Raw genomic sequence first — 15,649 nt, 5'->3', positions numbered from 1 at the left:
CCACCTTCCAATTAACACCGCCAGATCTCAAGGCTTGGAATGGCTAAAGAAGCCTAGATGGGACTGACACTCCATCCCTGACCAAAGAGGGAAGGGCTTTATAAAAGGAGAAGTGTTGACCGTTGGCATGCTCTTGAAAAGTAAACTCTTTACATTGCTGGACAAAAGCCATGGTGTTATGCATGGACAGGTGTTTTCCCAACAACACTGAGCCATCTGTACTGTGGTGCTATGTAGCACTTGTCACATTAACACTAGGTTTGATTGATTTAGAATTCCATCCATTGTTTTAACAAGATTTCCCTAGCACAGATTAAAAGGCTTAAATTAACTGACGATAGTTGAAATTTGATCCTCTGCAAAGGGCCAGTCAAGGGCCTATCCAACACGTCCATCCCATTGTGACTGGAGCTTACCTCCGGCAGCTCCTGAAAGCAACCGGCACATCCCTCTGGCAGTGGCTCCTAGGTGGGGGGTCAGGGGAATTCTGTGTGCTGCCCCTGCCCGCAGACACTGCCCCCGCAGTTCCTGGCCAATGAGAGCTGCGGAGTCAGCACTCAGAGTGGGGGCAGCATGCGGAGATCCCCTGTCCCTCCCCCCCCAGGGGCCTCAGGGACATGCCGGCCGCTTCCAGGAGTGGTGTGATAGTGGGAGACAGGGAGCCTGCCTTAACCCCCCTGCGCTGCCGGACTTTTAGCGTGCAGGAGGTGCTGGAAGGAAGGGGGAGGCATTGATCAGTGGGGCCCACGGACACCCTGGGGTATCCTCGGGGACCCCCAGGGGTTGGCAGACCCCAGTTTGAGAAACGCTGGTCTAGATAATACTTAGTCCTGCCATGAATGCAGAGGACTGGAGTGAGATGACCTCTAGAGGTCCCTTCCGGTTCTATGATTCTATGATTACCACAAACCACTGAGCAAGAAACTTAAGCATGTGAGTAATTGCTTTGACTTCAATAAAAATACTCGTGCTTAAAGTTAAACATGCACTTCAGTACCTTGCCAAATAGGAGCCAGTGTCCTTTCATTCATTTTAGCTGCCTTTCTCATGTCCCATGTTTCTCTCAGCTTGAAAAAAGTAGTGGGGGCATTACCTGCTAACCACAAGTGATCCACAAGCTCTAAAGTCTACATTATAGAGACGATCGTGGGCCAAATTCTGATCTCAGTAACTATACAACTGGTGTAAAACCAGAGTAACTCCATTGACTTCAATGTAACTGAGATCAAAATCTGCCTCTATATGTGCTATCATCCATGCAATAGGTAACTAGATGGAGAGTTTTGCAGAAACTCAGAATTATTTTGCTATTCTCAATTTATGTATAAGCCCAAATATTATTAAACAGTTTTTTAATTAATAATAATTTTCTTTAATTTAACAAGGTGGATTTTCATTCATTCATTTAAATAAGTATTAGCATTGTAACAAGGGATGTGATTATTTCCTGATTCAGAATTAATTTGTACAGGAATCCACTTCAATTGTATTCATATATATCGTCTTGACATCTGAACACAGCCCTCCTATAAAAGTATGAATATTGGTTAATAATTTGTATTTTTAATTCTGTAATTATATAACTGTAGAATAATATTATATTCATCTACATCATACATTTTTAAAAATGAAATATAAATGGGCTTCAATATCGTTCATTTGATCCAAGATAGTCACCAGGATTCTTTTAACCCACCTACCTTTAAAATATATTTCTCAGTGGGGTTCCAGGCTGTGACTTTTAAACCTTATCTCAAGCCCCTAGTAATGTTCTTTTGTGGTTAGGTGACATTTCTGAATCTGCTCAGTTGTGCTGGGACAGGAGCAATTATCTGCACCTACCATAGTGGGCTGCAGCAGCTCATATAAGTTCTTGCTCTCTGGGTCAGTGTCTGTTGCCCTGTGTGTACCATGTATGTGGAAGTAACATACATGTGAGTAATTATGGCATCATGTGAAAAACTACAGAGCCATGTAAGAACCTGTTTCACATCTCATAAATACGGAAACCGTCCTAATTTATGAAAATAAAAACCTCTGTACCACAGCGCTCTCTAACATATTTTGTATCTATATTTCAAAATAGTCAAAAAGCAACTTTCATCCAGGGACTTAGAACTCCCAACATGGTATTCATCGCTCCTAATGGATGTACCAGAACTGCCAGCACTGAGTTAAAGACTATTTATTTTAGCATATCTTAACAAAATATTAAAATCCCTCAACTCCCATCAGCATGGGAGTGCAATATGATGCTGTGTTTACTATTTTACAGGCAACTGCTTTTGATGATTGGCTGTCTGTCAGTGTTTTATACATGAGGGCAAAGGATCAGTAATGATGCTGTGCTGTAGCTCAAAAATGTAGGTTATCTAGGGGGTTGGTAGCACACTGCAGAGCTATTATGCAAGGTCAGTTCAAGTAAACACATGTTAAATCTTGCAGCTGGCTAGTGTTTGCTAATGTAGCTAGCTGGCCATAACAGAAGTCAGTTTCAGTCTGCAGCTTACTGGAAATAAAATGATGTTTAACTTTGAAAATGTCACTGTTCTGAATTCAGACCTAGGCAACAGATTAGAACCTATACAAACATACAATTAAACTGCCAACTTTTAGCTACATTTTAAGTGATATGAAGCAGCTGTGATATCACATCCTAAAAATGAGTTTTATAGTAAAAATGGAAAAAGATTTAATGTTAACATCTCTGGTGGAATATTCTTGACATCACTGTTCATAGCTTGGGGTTCACAGTGGTAAAAATATTTTTGAAGGAAAGTTAACTAAAATAATGGATGATTAATACATGTATGTTAGGAGATGAAGTGCTAACACATTCACAGTGTGGCCCTCATTACAGACAATGTGGCCTTGACACCATTAGAAGTGATACTATAATTATAGTTCTTCATCCACTATAATATATGCTTCATCTACTTTTTCCCAGTAACCAATATCTGCTCCCTACCTCCCTTGCACCACTGTTTTCCCCCTTCCTAAGAACTTCATTTAAACTCTACTTAACATAAGATTTTTTTTTAAAAGAACTCACTCTGCTGTTTGTCTTTGGTGGCAGCACTGGCTTATGTGAAATTAACATGGGTCTCCCTCTCCTAAAGGAAATTACATATTAGGACAAGAGGCCAAAGTATGACCTACTTCCAAGAGAGTGGCATTAAAAATTTACAGATAATCAAATCTCAAGATAAAATAGTTTCATATTCAATTTCTTAGTGACCTAAGGTTTGCTGGGCAGAAACAAACTTCATCTATAAGAGCCTGAGGCTGCAGCCATGAATGTACCAAATAATTAGCCACTGCCAAAATGTAAAGTACTGTACTGCAGTAAGAAATACATTGAAAACAGGGGAAACTGACCAATGGAATAAGAAACAAACACTGCATTAAGAAAATATTTTATAAACAAACATTTAAAAATCTTCAGCCATTCTCAAGTCACTGTTTCACAGTGAAATTGTGAGAACATCACTTTTAAATCACTGTTATGATATAGAAAAGAAAAAAAAATCTCAAATACTATTTGGCTGCTATAAATGAACTTCCACCATAAACACACAGAGCAGTTCGTTTCCATTACTTTTGATATGTAATATCAGCAACTACAGAAAAGAAACATCTTCTATTACCACTGCTATTCATTTATGTATGGTAGCACTGTAAAGGGATACCGCACTGCGGTATTAAACTGACGCCACACAAGTAAAGATCCTGCCACAGGACTTCCAACAAAAAGGAACAAGATATTAGGAAAGGCACAAGGGATAATCTCTATGGCCAAGGGCTAAGATTTTCAAAAACTGAATAGAGGAAGACAAAAGGTCCGTGGGTCACAGAACCCATCTCCTTCAGTGATAAGAGCAAGAATCTCTGCTGCTTCATCTACAAGACTAAGGCTGGGATTTTCAAAGTCACCTAGGGGAGTTTCAATAGAAGCTGGGTGTCTACTTCCTTAGGAAAGTATGTGCCCAACCTCTTCTGTGGACTAGCCATTACAGGGGGACAAAGACCGCCCCCCTACCCCAGCTGTTTCCTAGTGTAGGTTGCGGAGGCGGGGAATAAAGAGGGAGTAAAGTCCCCCAAGAAGCCTGCACAGTCACGTTAAGGGTACTTGAATCATAGCTCTGGGTCCTGTGTAGAGCACAGTCAACATGTGGTGACCACTTCCCCATATGCAAAGAAGAGAGTTCTGGGTAAAAATCCTGGCCCCACTGGTGACAATGTGAAAACTCCCATTCACTTCAGCGGAGCCAGGATATCACCCTCTGTATCTAGAAGGCTTGCAGGATCAGCCTTTTATTCCATGAAGAGAAATGCATTTCACTGTGAGCCTGAGCATGTGAGGTGCTGAGTGCTTATCAACTCCTGTTGACATTGTGTGAAGAACACTGGAGATTTCTGCATTATTTGTATAAAATATTATATGTGACTCAATTGACTTTGTTGAATCTTGTGCTGCTTGTTACCTGACCTCAAGGAGTTAACTTCTTTCCAGAGACACTCACTGGGAGTGGAGAACAGGTGATCAATGGACTAGTGCATGTCACATAACCATGTTTGGATTGGGTGGGTGGACTATTAAGATTCACTGACAGCTGGATAAATCTACCTGGTTATTACAATGAATATGCTAAAGAAGGTGGCCAAGCCAAGAAAACTGGTTTTGCCAAGTGGGCTGGTAACCAGGCAATGGATCAGCTGGTGGGGGACTTTGATCACCTGATGATGGCTGATCAGAGGATCACCCATCAAAGGGATCTGGAAGTTATGGAAGGGTCTCTCATTGGCCATTTTAGTGAGACTGGAAGGGCACTCATTGCAGGTGTCAGGGAAGGGTGTATGGGTGTTTTATTGTTTTGCCTGGCTCTCTATATATCTTGTGCAATTGTGTCCCTAAGAACTCCTTAGTACCAACTGGCAAAAGGTTCGCTGTTCTATAACAGCAACTCCTATCAGGCCTGACAAACTCACTTCACCTACCATATTGCTTTCATGACATATAAGATCTTAAATGAAAGCCAGGATCATGCTGGTCATTAATATTATTATGATATGTAGGTACTGGTGATATTTAAAAAGCTATGTCTATATACTGAAAATATGTCCTTATGGCTTGTATCAAGGTGTTCCTCCCCCTGCAGAGGTGAAAAACTGGATTCCTGCCAGATTTGAGATGTTTATCTATCTATCTATCTGTTGAGAAGTAAATTGAGTATTGTCTCATTCACAATCATCAGTCTGAGCTAAATGCAGTTTAACAGGAACAGGAGAAGAGCGTGGGGGAAAGAACTTTGCTTGAGGGCACAGGTACTGACTTTTGTTTTTCCCTGTGGGTGCTCCAGCCCCGCTCCACCCCGAGGCCCTGCTTCCGCTCGGCATCTTCCCCCAAGGCCCCACCCGCACTCCGTCTTTTCCTGCCCCTGCTCCACCTCCTCCCCTGAGGCCTCCCACCCAATGCTGACTCCTTTCTGCCCCCTGCTGCCTTAACGGCAAGTGATGGGGGGAGGGAGTGCAGAGAAGCGAGCGGGAGGGGCCTTGGGGAAAGAGGAGGAGTGGGTGTGGGAAGAGGCGCAGCATAGGCGGGGTTATGGGAGAAGAAGCCAAGCAGGGGTGGGGCCTTGAGGCAGGGCATGGGCGGGGCCACAGTCCGTAGGTGCTAAGCAACCCTTATTTTTTTCTATGGGTGCTTGAGCCCCGGAACACCCATGGAGTCAATACCTATGTTTGGGGGTGTGCTTTAAAGGTTTATTTGGACAATAGCCTGGAGACAGGGGCAGCAACTATCAGCTACCACGTTTGCCCGGAGAGATAAACAGTAAAGCAGAGTTCCCACAAGGCTGGAGCTCTAGGAAAGGGTGTGCATAAGGAACTGTAGAGCCTGAGGCAGTTGACACTAATTTCAGGCTCTCACCAGTTGCACTGCAGGACGCCAGCTCTCAGAAAGCAGTGCTAGAGAGGGGGTATGTACCATGGCTCTGCATCTTTAGGTGCACTCGCAGAGACAGCTCCTGGACTCTACTCACACCGCAGGCAGCACACAGATCCAACACGTTGGGGCCCAACCTCAGCAGTTTGGCGAGTGTCGAGTGTTATCAACGCTCATGATTTTGTCATGAGTCTTATGATAACTGTTATTTTCCTTAAAGCCCCAGCTGCTGGAGTCAAGTGGATAGGTGATGATTTCAGCCTTCATTCTTAAAGAAAAGTAAGTTTCTAGCCCTTGTGGCTGTGGAGAAAGCTTCAAAATATGATCCAAGTGCACCCTAAAGGCTCAACAAGCAGAAGGCAAATAAAAAGTACACCAAATCTATTATTTTTACATCATCTCATGATTTGAAAGCCAATCTCATGATTTTTGGTAAGCCTAACTCATGATTTTTGCACATCTGGGGTTAGCAATACTGAGTCCTGCATGGGGAACTTGATCAGGGCTGTGGCACATAGATACAGCCAAGTACCTTTAAAGCAAAATATAAAAAAATAAACATTTTAAAAATAAAAACAGTGGCACAATCCATGACAAACCAACAAGGCTTGTTAGCTTTCAACAGACACCAAATCCTGGCTTATGTCATCTTTACTGTCTTTATTTTCTTGACTGTATAACCAGCCTGTCTAGCTGTGTCTCGGTTTCATCCACAGCTATAATTGCCCCCCCCCCCCAAATCTCTTCCTGTTATATTTCTGCTCTCACCTTTCCCTGTCTGCGGAGGTATTAAAAGTACTTTTGTCAATTCATCATGTAAAATAAAGAAACAAAAACAAACACTCCTCTGCTCACCAGCCTAAAAAATCTTCTGTTTTAAGCATCATATGACATCTTTTTTAAAACTTCAAATTTTATTTCTCTGTCTACCCATCATAAATCTGTGCCTATTCTGGAGCCAGTGTTAAGCAAACAAATGGAAAGTTCATAAATAAGCATAAAAATAAATTCAGTATTTCAAATTAGTTCCTCAGTTTATACAGCATAAATCCACAATTACTGCATGGGATGAGTGTTTCTTTGAGATGTGTGATCCCATGGGAGCTCCACTTCAGGGGTGCGTGTGTCCCAGGCACCTTCGACTGGAGATTTTCATTAGCAATGTCCGTTCAGCCCACGCATGCTTCACTGATAACCTCATGCCCCTCACTGAGGCTATATCAGGCTGCTCGGGAAAATTGCTCTCGGTTCCTTCTCCACCACTGAGTCTCAGAAAGAAACTCCAAAGCAGAGGGGAAGAAGGGACACACATCTTGAAGAACCAGAGTTACTGCACAGGGTGAGTAAACTCTTTCTGCTTCAAGAAGTGTCCGTATGGGTACTCCACTTCAGGTGACTTCCAAGCAGCATCTCCATCAGGAGGAGGGAACCTCAGAGTCAAGTCCATCCCAGAACAAAGGACCGCACTGCCAATTGCTACATCAGATCTGGAGGCATAGACTAAAGTATACTCTCTGGAGAAGGTATATGCCAAAGACCATGTAGCAGCTCTGCAGATCTCAGCAACTGCGACATTTTAAGTAGAGCCATAGATGAAGATTGTGACCTTGTTAACTGAGCTGACATGCCAGCATGAGGTGGGATGTTGACTGGAGAGTAACAAGTTGTAATGCACTCAGAAATCCATTTTGATAGCCTCTGGGTAGAAACAGCAGAGTCTTTTGATCTGTCTGCAAACGATACAAACAGTCTAGAGGATTTATGAAATGATTTAGTCCTATGTAGACAGGTTAATGGCCTTCTGACACCTAGAGCATGGATTACAGTCTCCACATTGGACTTGTGCGGTTTCAGAAACAAAACTGGCAGATAAATGATCTGAGTCAAATGAAACTCAGAGGACACTTTAGGAAGGAACCTGGGATGCAGACATAAGGAAACTATATCCTTGTAGAAAATTGTGAAAGAAGTATCTGCCATTAGGGACACAATCTCTCTGATTCTGCGGGCTGAGGTAATAGCCACTAAGAAGGCTGTTTTCATAGACAAATTCAATAAGGAGCACGTTGCTATTGGTTCAAAGGAGGCTTCATAAAACTTTTAATAACTAGACTAAGGTCCCAAACAGGGGTAAGGATTTTCACCGCTGAAAAGAGATTTCCCAGCCCATTCATTAACCTTGCGGGTGAGCAAAAAGGGAGAACCCCTCAACAGTGGTCTGGAAGGCTTGACATGAAGCTTACGAGAACTAAGTGACAGCCCTGTTTTCTTGACATGCAACAGGTAATTCAGAACAAGCGGAAGTGGGGATAGTGTCCTGGAGTTCACACCAATTACTAAATCTTCTCCACTTCTGAAGGTAAGTATTTGGAGTAGAATCTTCCCTATGATTTAATGATACACGCTGTACCTCTGCAGAGCAGAATGACTCTAGCTCCGAAACCATCGAGGAGCCATGCCTTGAGGCGGGAAATGCTCAGACTGGCGTGCAGCAGTCAACTGGCATCATGAGAGAGGAGTTGAGTAGTGATTGGGAAAAGTATTGGTGGACAGAGAGCTAGGTGGAACAGATAAGGAAACCATGCTTCCCTCAACCAAGTTGGGGCTATTAGAATGATTCTGGTCCTGGCCTGTCCAATTTTGTTCACCACTCTGAGGATCAAAAGCATGGGGGGGGGGGAGAAGCTGTATAAAACAGCTCTCCTGTCCAAGGGAGTAGAAAGGTGTTCCCCAGGCAATTGTGACCTACCTCCTCCCCCTCCTCCTCTCCCAAACAAAATAGGTGGTGCTTTTTTTGTTCCTAGCTGTTGCAAAGAGGTTCACTTCTGGAAATCTCCAAATCTGAAAAATGTTGACCACCTGGAGATTCAGCTCCCATTTGTTGCTTTGGGAAAATAGCTGCTGAAATTTTGTCTGCCTGGAAGATACGTTGTTGAGATTCCTGTGCAAGGTTTTATGCACCAATTCCATAACCTTATTGCTTCGGCACAGAGGGAAGAGGAACTCACTCCTCTCTGCCAACTGATATAGAACATGCAGGTCACATTATCTGTCATGACCCAGACGGATCTGTGCCTGAGGAAAGGCAAACAATGAAGGCACGCATTTCTATCCACTCTGAGCTCCAGCAGGTAGATATGGAGGGTGGTTTCTTGGGTTGAACATTTACCCTCTACAGTGAAACCATCAAGGTATGCCTCTCATCCTAGCAGAGATGCATCTATCGCTAAGGTGATCATTGTTATCAGTTTGAGAAAAGGAAACCTTGCCCCACATTCTGATGAACCTTCCACTAGTCTAGGGAATGCCTCACCCGCTGGGGAACTGACAGATGCTTGTCTAGGCTGTGTTTGTTCAGCAAGTAAACTGATCTGAGCCACCCATGGAAACAGTGAAGGTGTAACCCTGCACATTCTGTCACAAACATGCAAGCTGCCATGTGACCAAGGAGTTAAAGACAGCTTCTGACTGAAGTCTGGGGGCTCCCATGAATAGTTCTGACAAGGTTTGATAATGTTACTCTCCTGTCCATGGGTAGGAAGGCCCTGGCTGCTAAAGAATCCAGTGATACCCCTGTAAATTTGTAGGTTCTGAATGAGAGTCATTGTGGATTTTTCCACATTCAATTGCAGACCTAAGTCTAAAAACAGGGAAAGCATTTTCATTGTGGAAAATGACACCTCTTTACTCCTGGAGGAATTCTGAGCCATTGCAGCGCAGCAGAAATATGCCTCCCTGCAGATTCTCTTTGCTTTCAGCAGAAAATGGTTTCTGTAGGAAAGCAAAGAGAAGCTGCACCAGTGCTCAGTCTCCGCTCCCCGTCAGCTCAGATGTGTCTGTTCGGACAGCTAGGGAAGAGGTAAATCACTGGGGAGAGGGGGTCTGGCGATGCCCCGGCCCCCAGAGATGGCCCCCACCCTGCTGAGCATCATCCCTTGCATCCCCCCACACCCGGATTCCCACCCCATTGAGCACCAAACAGCTGCACCCTGACCCCCAACCCCAGCAAGCCCCACTCCCACTGAGCCCTAACCACCTGGACTCCCCTGCAGAGTCCCATTCCCCCTGCACCCAGAACACCACACTGAACCCCTGTGCATCCAGATTCCCCCTCACACCCGCACCCACCTCCAAGCTGCCCACATCCACATTCAGCTACACAGAACCCTGGTACTCTTGAGGGAATTCTGCGCCAAAAAATAAAAAATAAATAAAATTCTGCAAAGTTCTGCATATTTTATTTATTAAAATAACACAGTAACACAATAACAATATAATCACACCATTTTCAATTAGTTTGTAATTTATTTCAAAATACTTGTCAGCAAATAATTGAAAATAGTGTGATTATATTGGGTTATTTTAACAAAGAAAATATGGAGAATTTTGCAGAATTTTTAATTTTTGGCACAGAATTCCCTCAGGAGCACCTCTTGGAATGACTGACCCTCAAGCAGCCAGTCCTCAAGGTACAGGAATACTGTGATCGCCTGATGATTCAGTTAGGCAGCCATCATCGACAGAAACTTTGAAAACATTCTCAGAGATGAGAAGAGCTTGAATGGGAGCACCTGATATTGAAAATTACCCTGGCCTACGACAAAATGCAGGAAGCTTCTGTGAGACTGGTGTACCCCTATATGGAAGTTCGCATCTTGAGGGTCAAGCACCAAAACCCAATTCCCTGAATTTAGAGAAGGAATTGTAGCTGGCAGAGTCACCATCCTGAACTTTTGAGGCTTCACAAATTTGTTTCAGGGTCTTAGATTTAAGATTGTGCCTTCATTTCTCTTTGGTATGAGGAAATACCTCAAATAGAAGCCTCTCCCTGTGCTGAGCAGGGACCGGTTCTGTCACTTCTCAATGAAGAAGGCAGCTTATTTCCAGTCTTAACAGGGACTCATGAGAGAGGTCCCTGTAGAGGGAAGGGGAATGAGGAGGTAGGAGGGAGGTAAAATGGATGGTGTAGCCCGATGATATTACCTCCATAACCCATTTGTCCAACGTGATATGCACCCATGCTTGTTGGAAATGGGAGAGTCGGACTCCAAATGAGGGGAGGTGGGCAACACATTGATGTTGACAAGCTAATGGAAGTGAGGGTTTTGAACCCTTGACCATCCTGTCGAAACTGACACTTTGTTGATGAAGGCTGCTGCATAGATGCTTCAGGTGGGTTAGATGGTCTCTTTCTTTGGAACCTTTGTTTCTCTCTAGGCAGTTCTGTCAGTCTCTGAAACCCAGAGAATTGCATAGGATAGGATCTTTGAGCCATCTGCAATCTACTAAACTTCCTTTAGTTTGAAGGAGTGTAGAACCTAACAAGTGTAATGTAGCCCTGGAATCCTTAAAGATCTGCAACAACTTGTTGGTATTTTCCTCAAACAACTTCAATCCATCAAATGGAAGGTTCTCTACCATATTCTGGATTTCTCTGGTGAGGCCAGATAGCTGTAACCAGGAAGCCCTGCACATCACCACTGCCATAAATATGGAGCAGGACTGTGGTATCTGCGACATCCAGAGCTGCCTGAAGAGATTTTCTGGCCAGTAACTGTCCCTCAGCAATAGTTTACTGAAATTGTTCCCTTTGGTCCAGAGGAAGGTGTTCAATAAACAATCCAAACTTTGTATCGCTTATGTAGTTGTACTTTATCATCAGTACCTGGTAATTTGCAAAACTGAATCATAGGGTTGCTGATTAATAGGATTTTATCCCCAGTAGGTCCAGGCACTTCTGGTCTCTGTCGTACACGGTAGACTTATAACAATGTTGCTTGGTTAGTCCTACATTACACTCCTACGGTACTGAAGAATGTGATGGGGTACCAGGAAAGAGTTAAGTCTGATGGTACCAATCCTCCACGTTTGTTCTGTCCATCTCCAGTAGACAGTACCAGGACCTTTCCAGGACCTTACAACGACCATGCCTGGACTTACAGCTGTGAGTCTTTCCTGCTTCATCGGTACTGGAGGAGCTCTTTGCCTCCACAGTACTGAGCCTCAAGAACACCATCTCGGAGGCTGTCGACCTGGTCAGGGAATGAGGCTTATTGAGGAGGTTTCTTTGGAAGGGCAGTTAGAGCTCCTCTAAGGGGCGGAGGGATAGCTCAGTGGTTTGAGCATTGGCCTGCTAAAGCCAGGGTTGTGAGTTCAATCCTTGAGGGGGCCACTTGGGGATTTGGGGCAAAATCAGTACTTGGTCCTGCTAGTGAAGGCAGGGGGCTGGACTCAATGACCTTTCAAGGTCCCTTCCAGTTCTAGGAGATGGGATATCTCCATAATTTTTTTTTTTCTTAGTATGTTTAGAGGAGGACTCTGAGGATTTCCTCTTTCTGGGAGAGTGTTGTGCCAAGGTCAAAGGGACTCTAGAGGCCCTCAGGGAGTGATATACCAGGAGTTCTCCTGACATTGCTCTGTGGTGCGGCGAGGGGAACATTCCATCATCAGTAGTTGCAGTCTGGTTTCTCAGTCCTTCTAAGCCCTAGATTTAAGGGCTAAACAGAAGTTATACTTGTGAGGGACATGTGACTCTCCAGGAACCGAATGCACTTTGAGTGTCCATCGCTGATCAGGATAGCTTCTCTACATGAAAGGCGACGTTTAAACCCTGGTGAACTGGACATGCCCCCCAAAGGGAGGATTTCCCTGAAGAAGTGCGGGGGCGGGGGGATTTAAACAAAAGAAACTACATACTACTACAAACTTAGCTAGTTTGTTTTTAGTTGGGACAAACAAGCATAGAAAAAGCCAAGGAAAACACTAAGCAGACAAACTCCATCTCAGGCCAAAGCGGTTTAGAAAGAACTGAGGGAAGTTCACCCATGCAGTCTAATATAGCCTCAGTGCAGGGCACAAGGATATCAATGGCACATGTGCGGGCTGAATGGACATTGCTAATAAAAATCTCTGATCAAAGGTGCACATGGTGCACGTGCACTGGAAGTGGAGCACTCATAGGGACACTACTTGAAGAAAAAGTGTGTCTTCTGGATTATTAATGCAGGTATGAAACTGTTTCAGACATCCCCAAAATCAGGGTTGCATGTATCTGTCCAGTTACCATACGGTGTATACGGGCACTCCAAGCATAGGATGGGTCTGTATAGAATTTATACATTGAAAATTAATAAATACATACAATAAGCAAAGATATCACAGATAATATGCAAACATCAGGAGAGCAACAGGTTCAGATAAGCATCCAAGAGTCTGGATGTGTGACCAAAGAAAACATGAATCTCTTGGGTCAGCAGAATGTACCAGAAATTTCATGGGAACAGGCTCTCTCCTGAATTTTTCAGTTCTTCCTAGGTTAATCAGGTCATTGGAATAGCTTCTCTCTTGGCATTTCGACTTGTGCCCAGTCCAAAAAAGGAAGCACTGAAGAGCATGTAAATGACAATAACAAAGTTGGCACAACTTTTTCTAACCTCAGAAATGGCTCGGGGTTTAGTCTTCTATGAATCATTTAGATTTGCCCCTTCCTAGTTTTTAACCCTTTTAATGTGAAATAATAAGGATTCAGACTGCTGTTTTCATCTAGTCTGAGGAAGTTTCAGGGCAAATATCAGCACTCTTTGTATAAGCTATACAAATATTAGAATGTATAAGGGGAAATCAAAGCTAATGCCATAAAACTTTACAAACCAGAACATACTGTCAGGGAGAACCAACAAAAGCTTGTTAAAGCCAAGTGTCAGCTGAATGCATTTATCTTAGGCACAAATAAATTTTAACACATTATCAAACTTTTAGGAAACCTCTGGCAAATAAATGTAAAGGAGAACAGAAATGCCTTTAAAATAAATAAATAGAAAATACAATTTAAGAGCTCAGCTCTTTTACAGAACATATGGGAAGACTTTACCATCATTTCCTCTTTTACTAACCTGACAGGACCTGACCTCAGGTTCTGTGTTCCTCTTGCAAGAGTAGATGACATTCAAATACATAAACCCATAGAAGGGTGACCTATGTAGAGGAGAGGTAAGTCAATTTACTTACCAATTCTATGCTAGAGTTCCTCTCGCTGGCTGAAAATATTTGAATAACACTACAAAGATAAACCGTTACAGCACAGCAGTTACAATGTACCCAACTAGACTAACATCACTAAATAGAGATTTGTTATTTTCCTTTAAAATGAAGAATATAACACAGGGCCCAAATCCATATATATATATATATATATATATATATATAAAAATAAAATACCTTAGAACAGAGGTTCTCAAACTGTGGTCCGCGGAGCTCCATTCAGGTGGTCTGCAGATAGTTCCCTCTAAGGTGCGTGCCTGGGTGGCCGCACACGAGAGAATGACGGGCCACCCATCTAATTAGTGGAGCTGCATAGACGTGGCTCCATTAATTAGGTGTCTGGACCCTGGAGAAGACACACATGTAAGGTGAGGTGGTGGCCTTGGGGGAGTAGGGATTAGGTAGGGGTAGGCTGCCAGTGAAAGATGGCCCTCCTTCCCAGCCTCAGCTCTGTGCCTGCTGTGGCAGGGGAGAGACTCTCCTCCTTCCCAGCCGCAGCTCGGGGGCTGCCACGGTGGGGGAGAGAGGGCACATCTATCGCATTAGAAAGCTAAAACTACTGATATTAAAATATGAGTTGTGTGCTTTTATTTGTAGAACAAAGAAACATTAATTATTAAAGTTTTTTTATATAGCGCTTTTATTCAAAGCGCTTTATAATAGTTAGCTAATGGTACAAACAACATTTGGAAAGATCATTAAGTGGTCTGCAAAGACCCTCAGCAATTTTCAAGTGGTCTGCAAAAAAAAAAAAGTTTGAGAACCACTGCCTTAGAAAATAAATACATGGATTGAGACTTCTGACAATTGGAGATCTTCTGCATTCCCATAGGTTCACCCTGGTTATTGTATTGACAATTAAATAATAGTTGTATTATATAATCATTTGTTTCGGCATCCACACTATTGAGCACATACACAACTTCAATTCAGAAAGAAAAGAAAACTTGACAATTAAAGTAGCTGTTAGGCTCACACACTGTTTTAGTTCAATGATGTAGTACACCTCCCAGGGACATTTGGCCTCCAGTCTGCAATTCCTCCTTTATGGTATTTCTTTTTCTCTCAGTCTCAATCTCACTGACTTCTGTAAAATTACCCAGGAAATTGTATTGAGATCCAACCCACAGATTCAGTCTGGTTTCCTCTGGCAGCAATATCTTCTCCCTGCAGGGCTGGCCTGGATCTGACTGGTGCTCTACCAGTCAGGGTGCAGGGCCATGCCTTGTGCCTCAACAATATATGTATTCACACAAATGCATCTGCCCTACTTACTTAATTCTAAGATTGCTTCTTAGAATAAAAAGAGTAAGACAGCAGCCTTTTAGGAAAATAGCAAACTTCCCTATCCCCTTACCTATAACCCACTGCTATATAGCAACCAAACAACAACAACAACAAAATGTATTTTCCTTCTTGGAACTAAGAACAGTATAGATACCTTAACATATAACTGCTGCAGACAAATAATGTCCAATTACCCTATAAAATTACAGGAAACTGTATTGAGATCCAACCCACAGCTTTAGTCTGGGTTACCCTGGCAGCTCAATCTTCTCCCTGCAGGGCTCGGCTGGACCTGACATGTTCTCAACATGGCTACCAGTTTTGTTTCCCTGAAAGAACTACTAACTGGCCTTCAGCTTCCGGCTTCTAAAGAAAGGA

The sequence above is a fragment of the Terrapene carolina genome, unplaced genomic scaffold, assembly GCF_002925995.2.
Source record: "Terrapene carolina triunguis isolate 2854851 unplaced genomic scaffold, T_m_triunguis-2.0 Scaffold68, whole genome shotgun sequence".
In the NCBI taxonomy this organism is placed as follows: domain Eukaryota; kingdom Metazoa; phylum Chordata; order Testudines; family Emydidae; genus Terrapene; species Terrapene triunguis.
Note: the sequence above shows the minus strand (reverse complement) of the source record.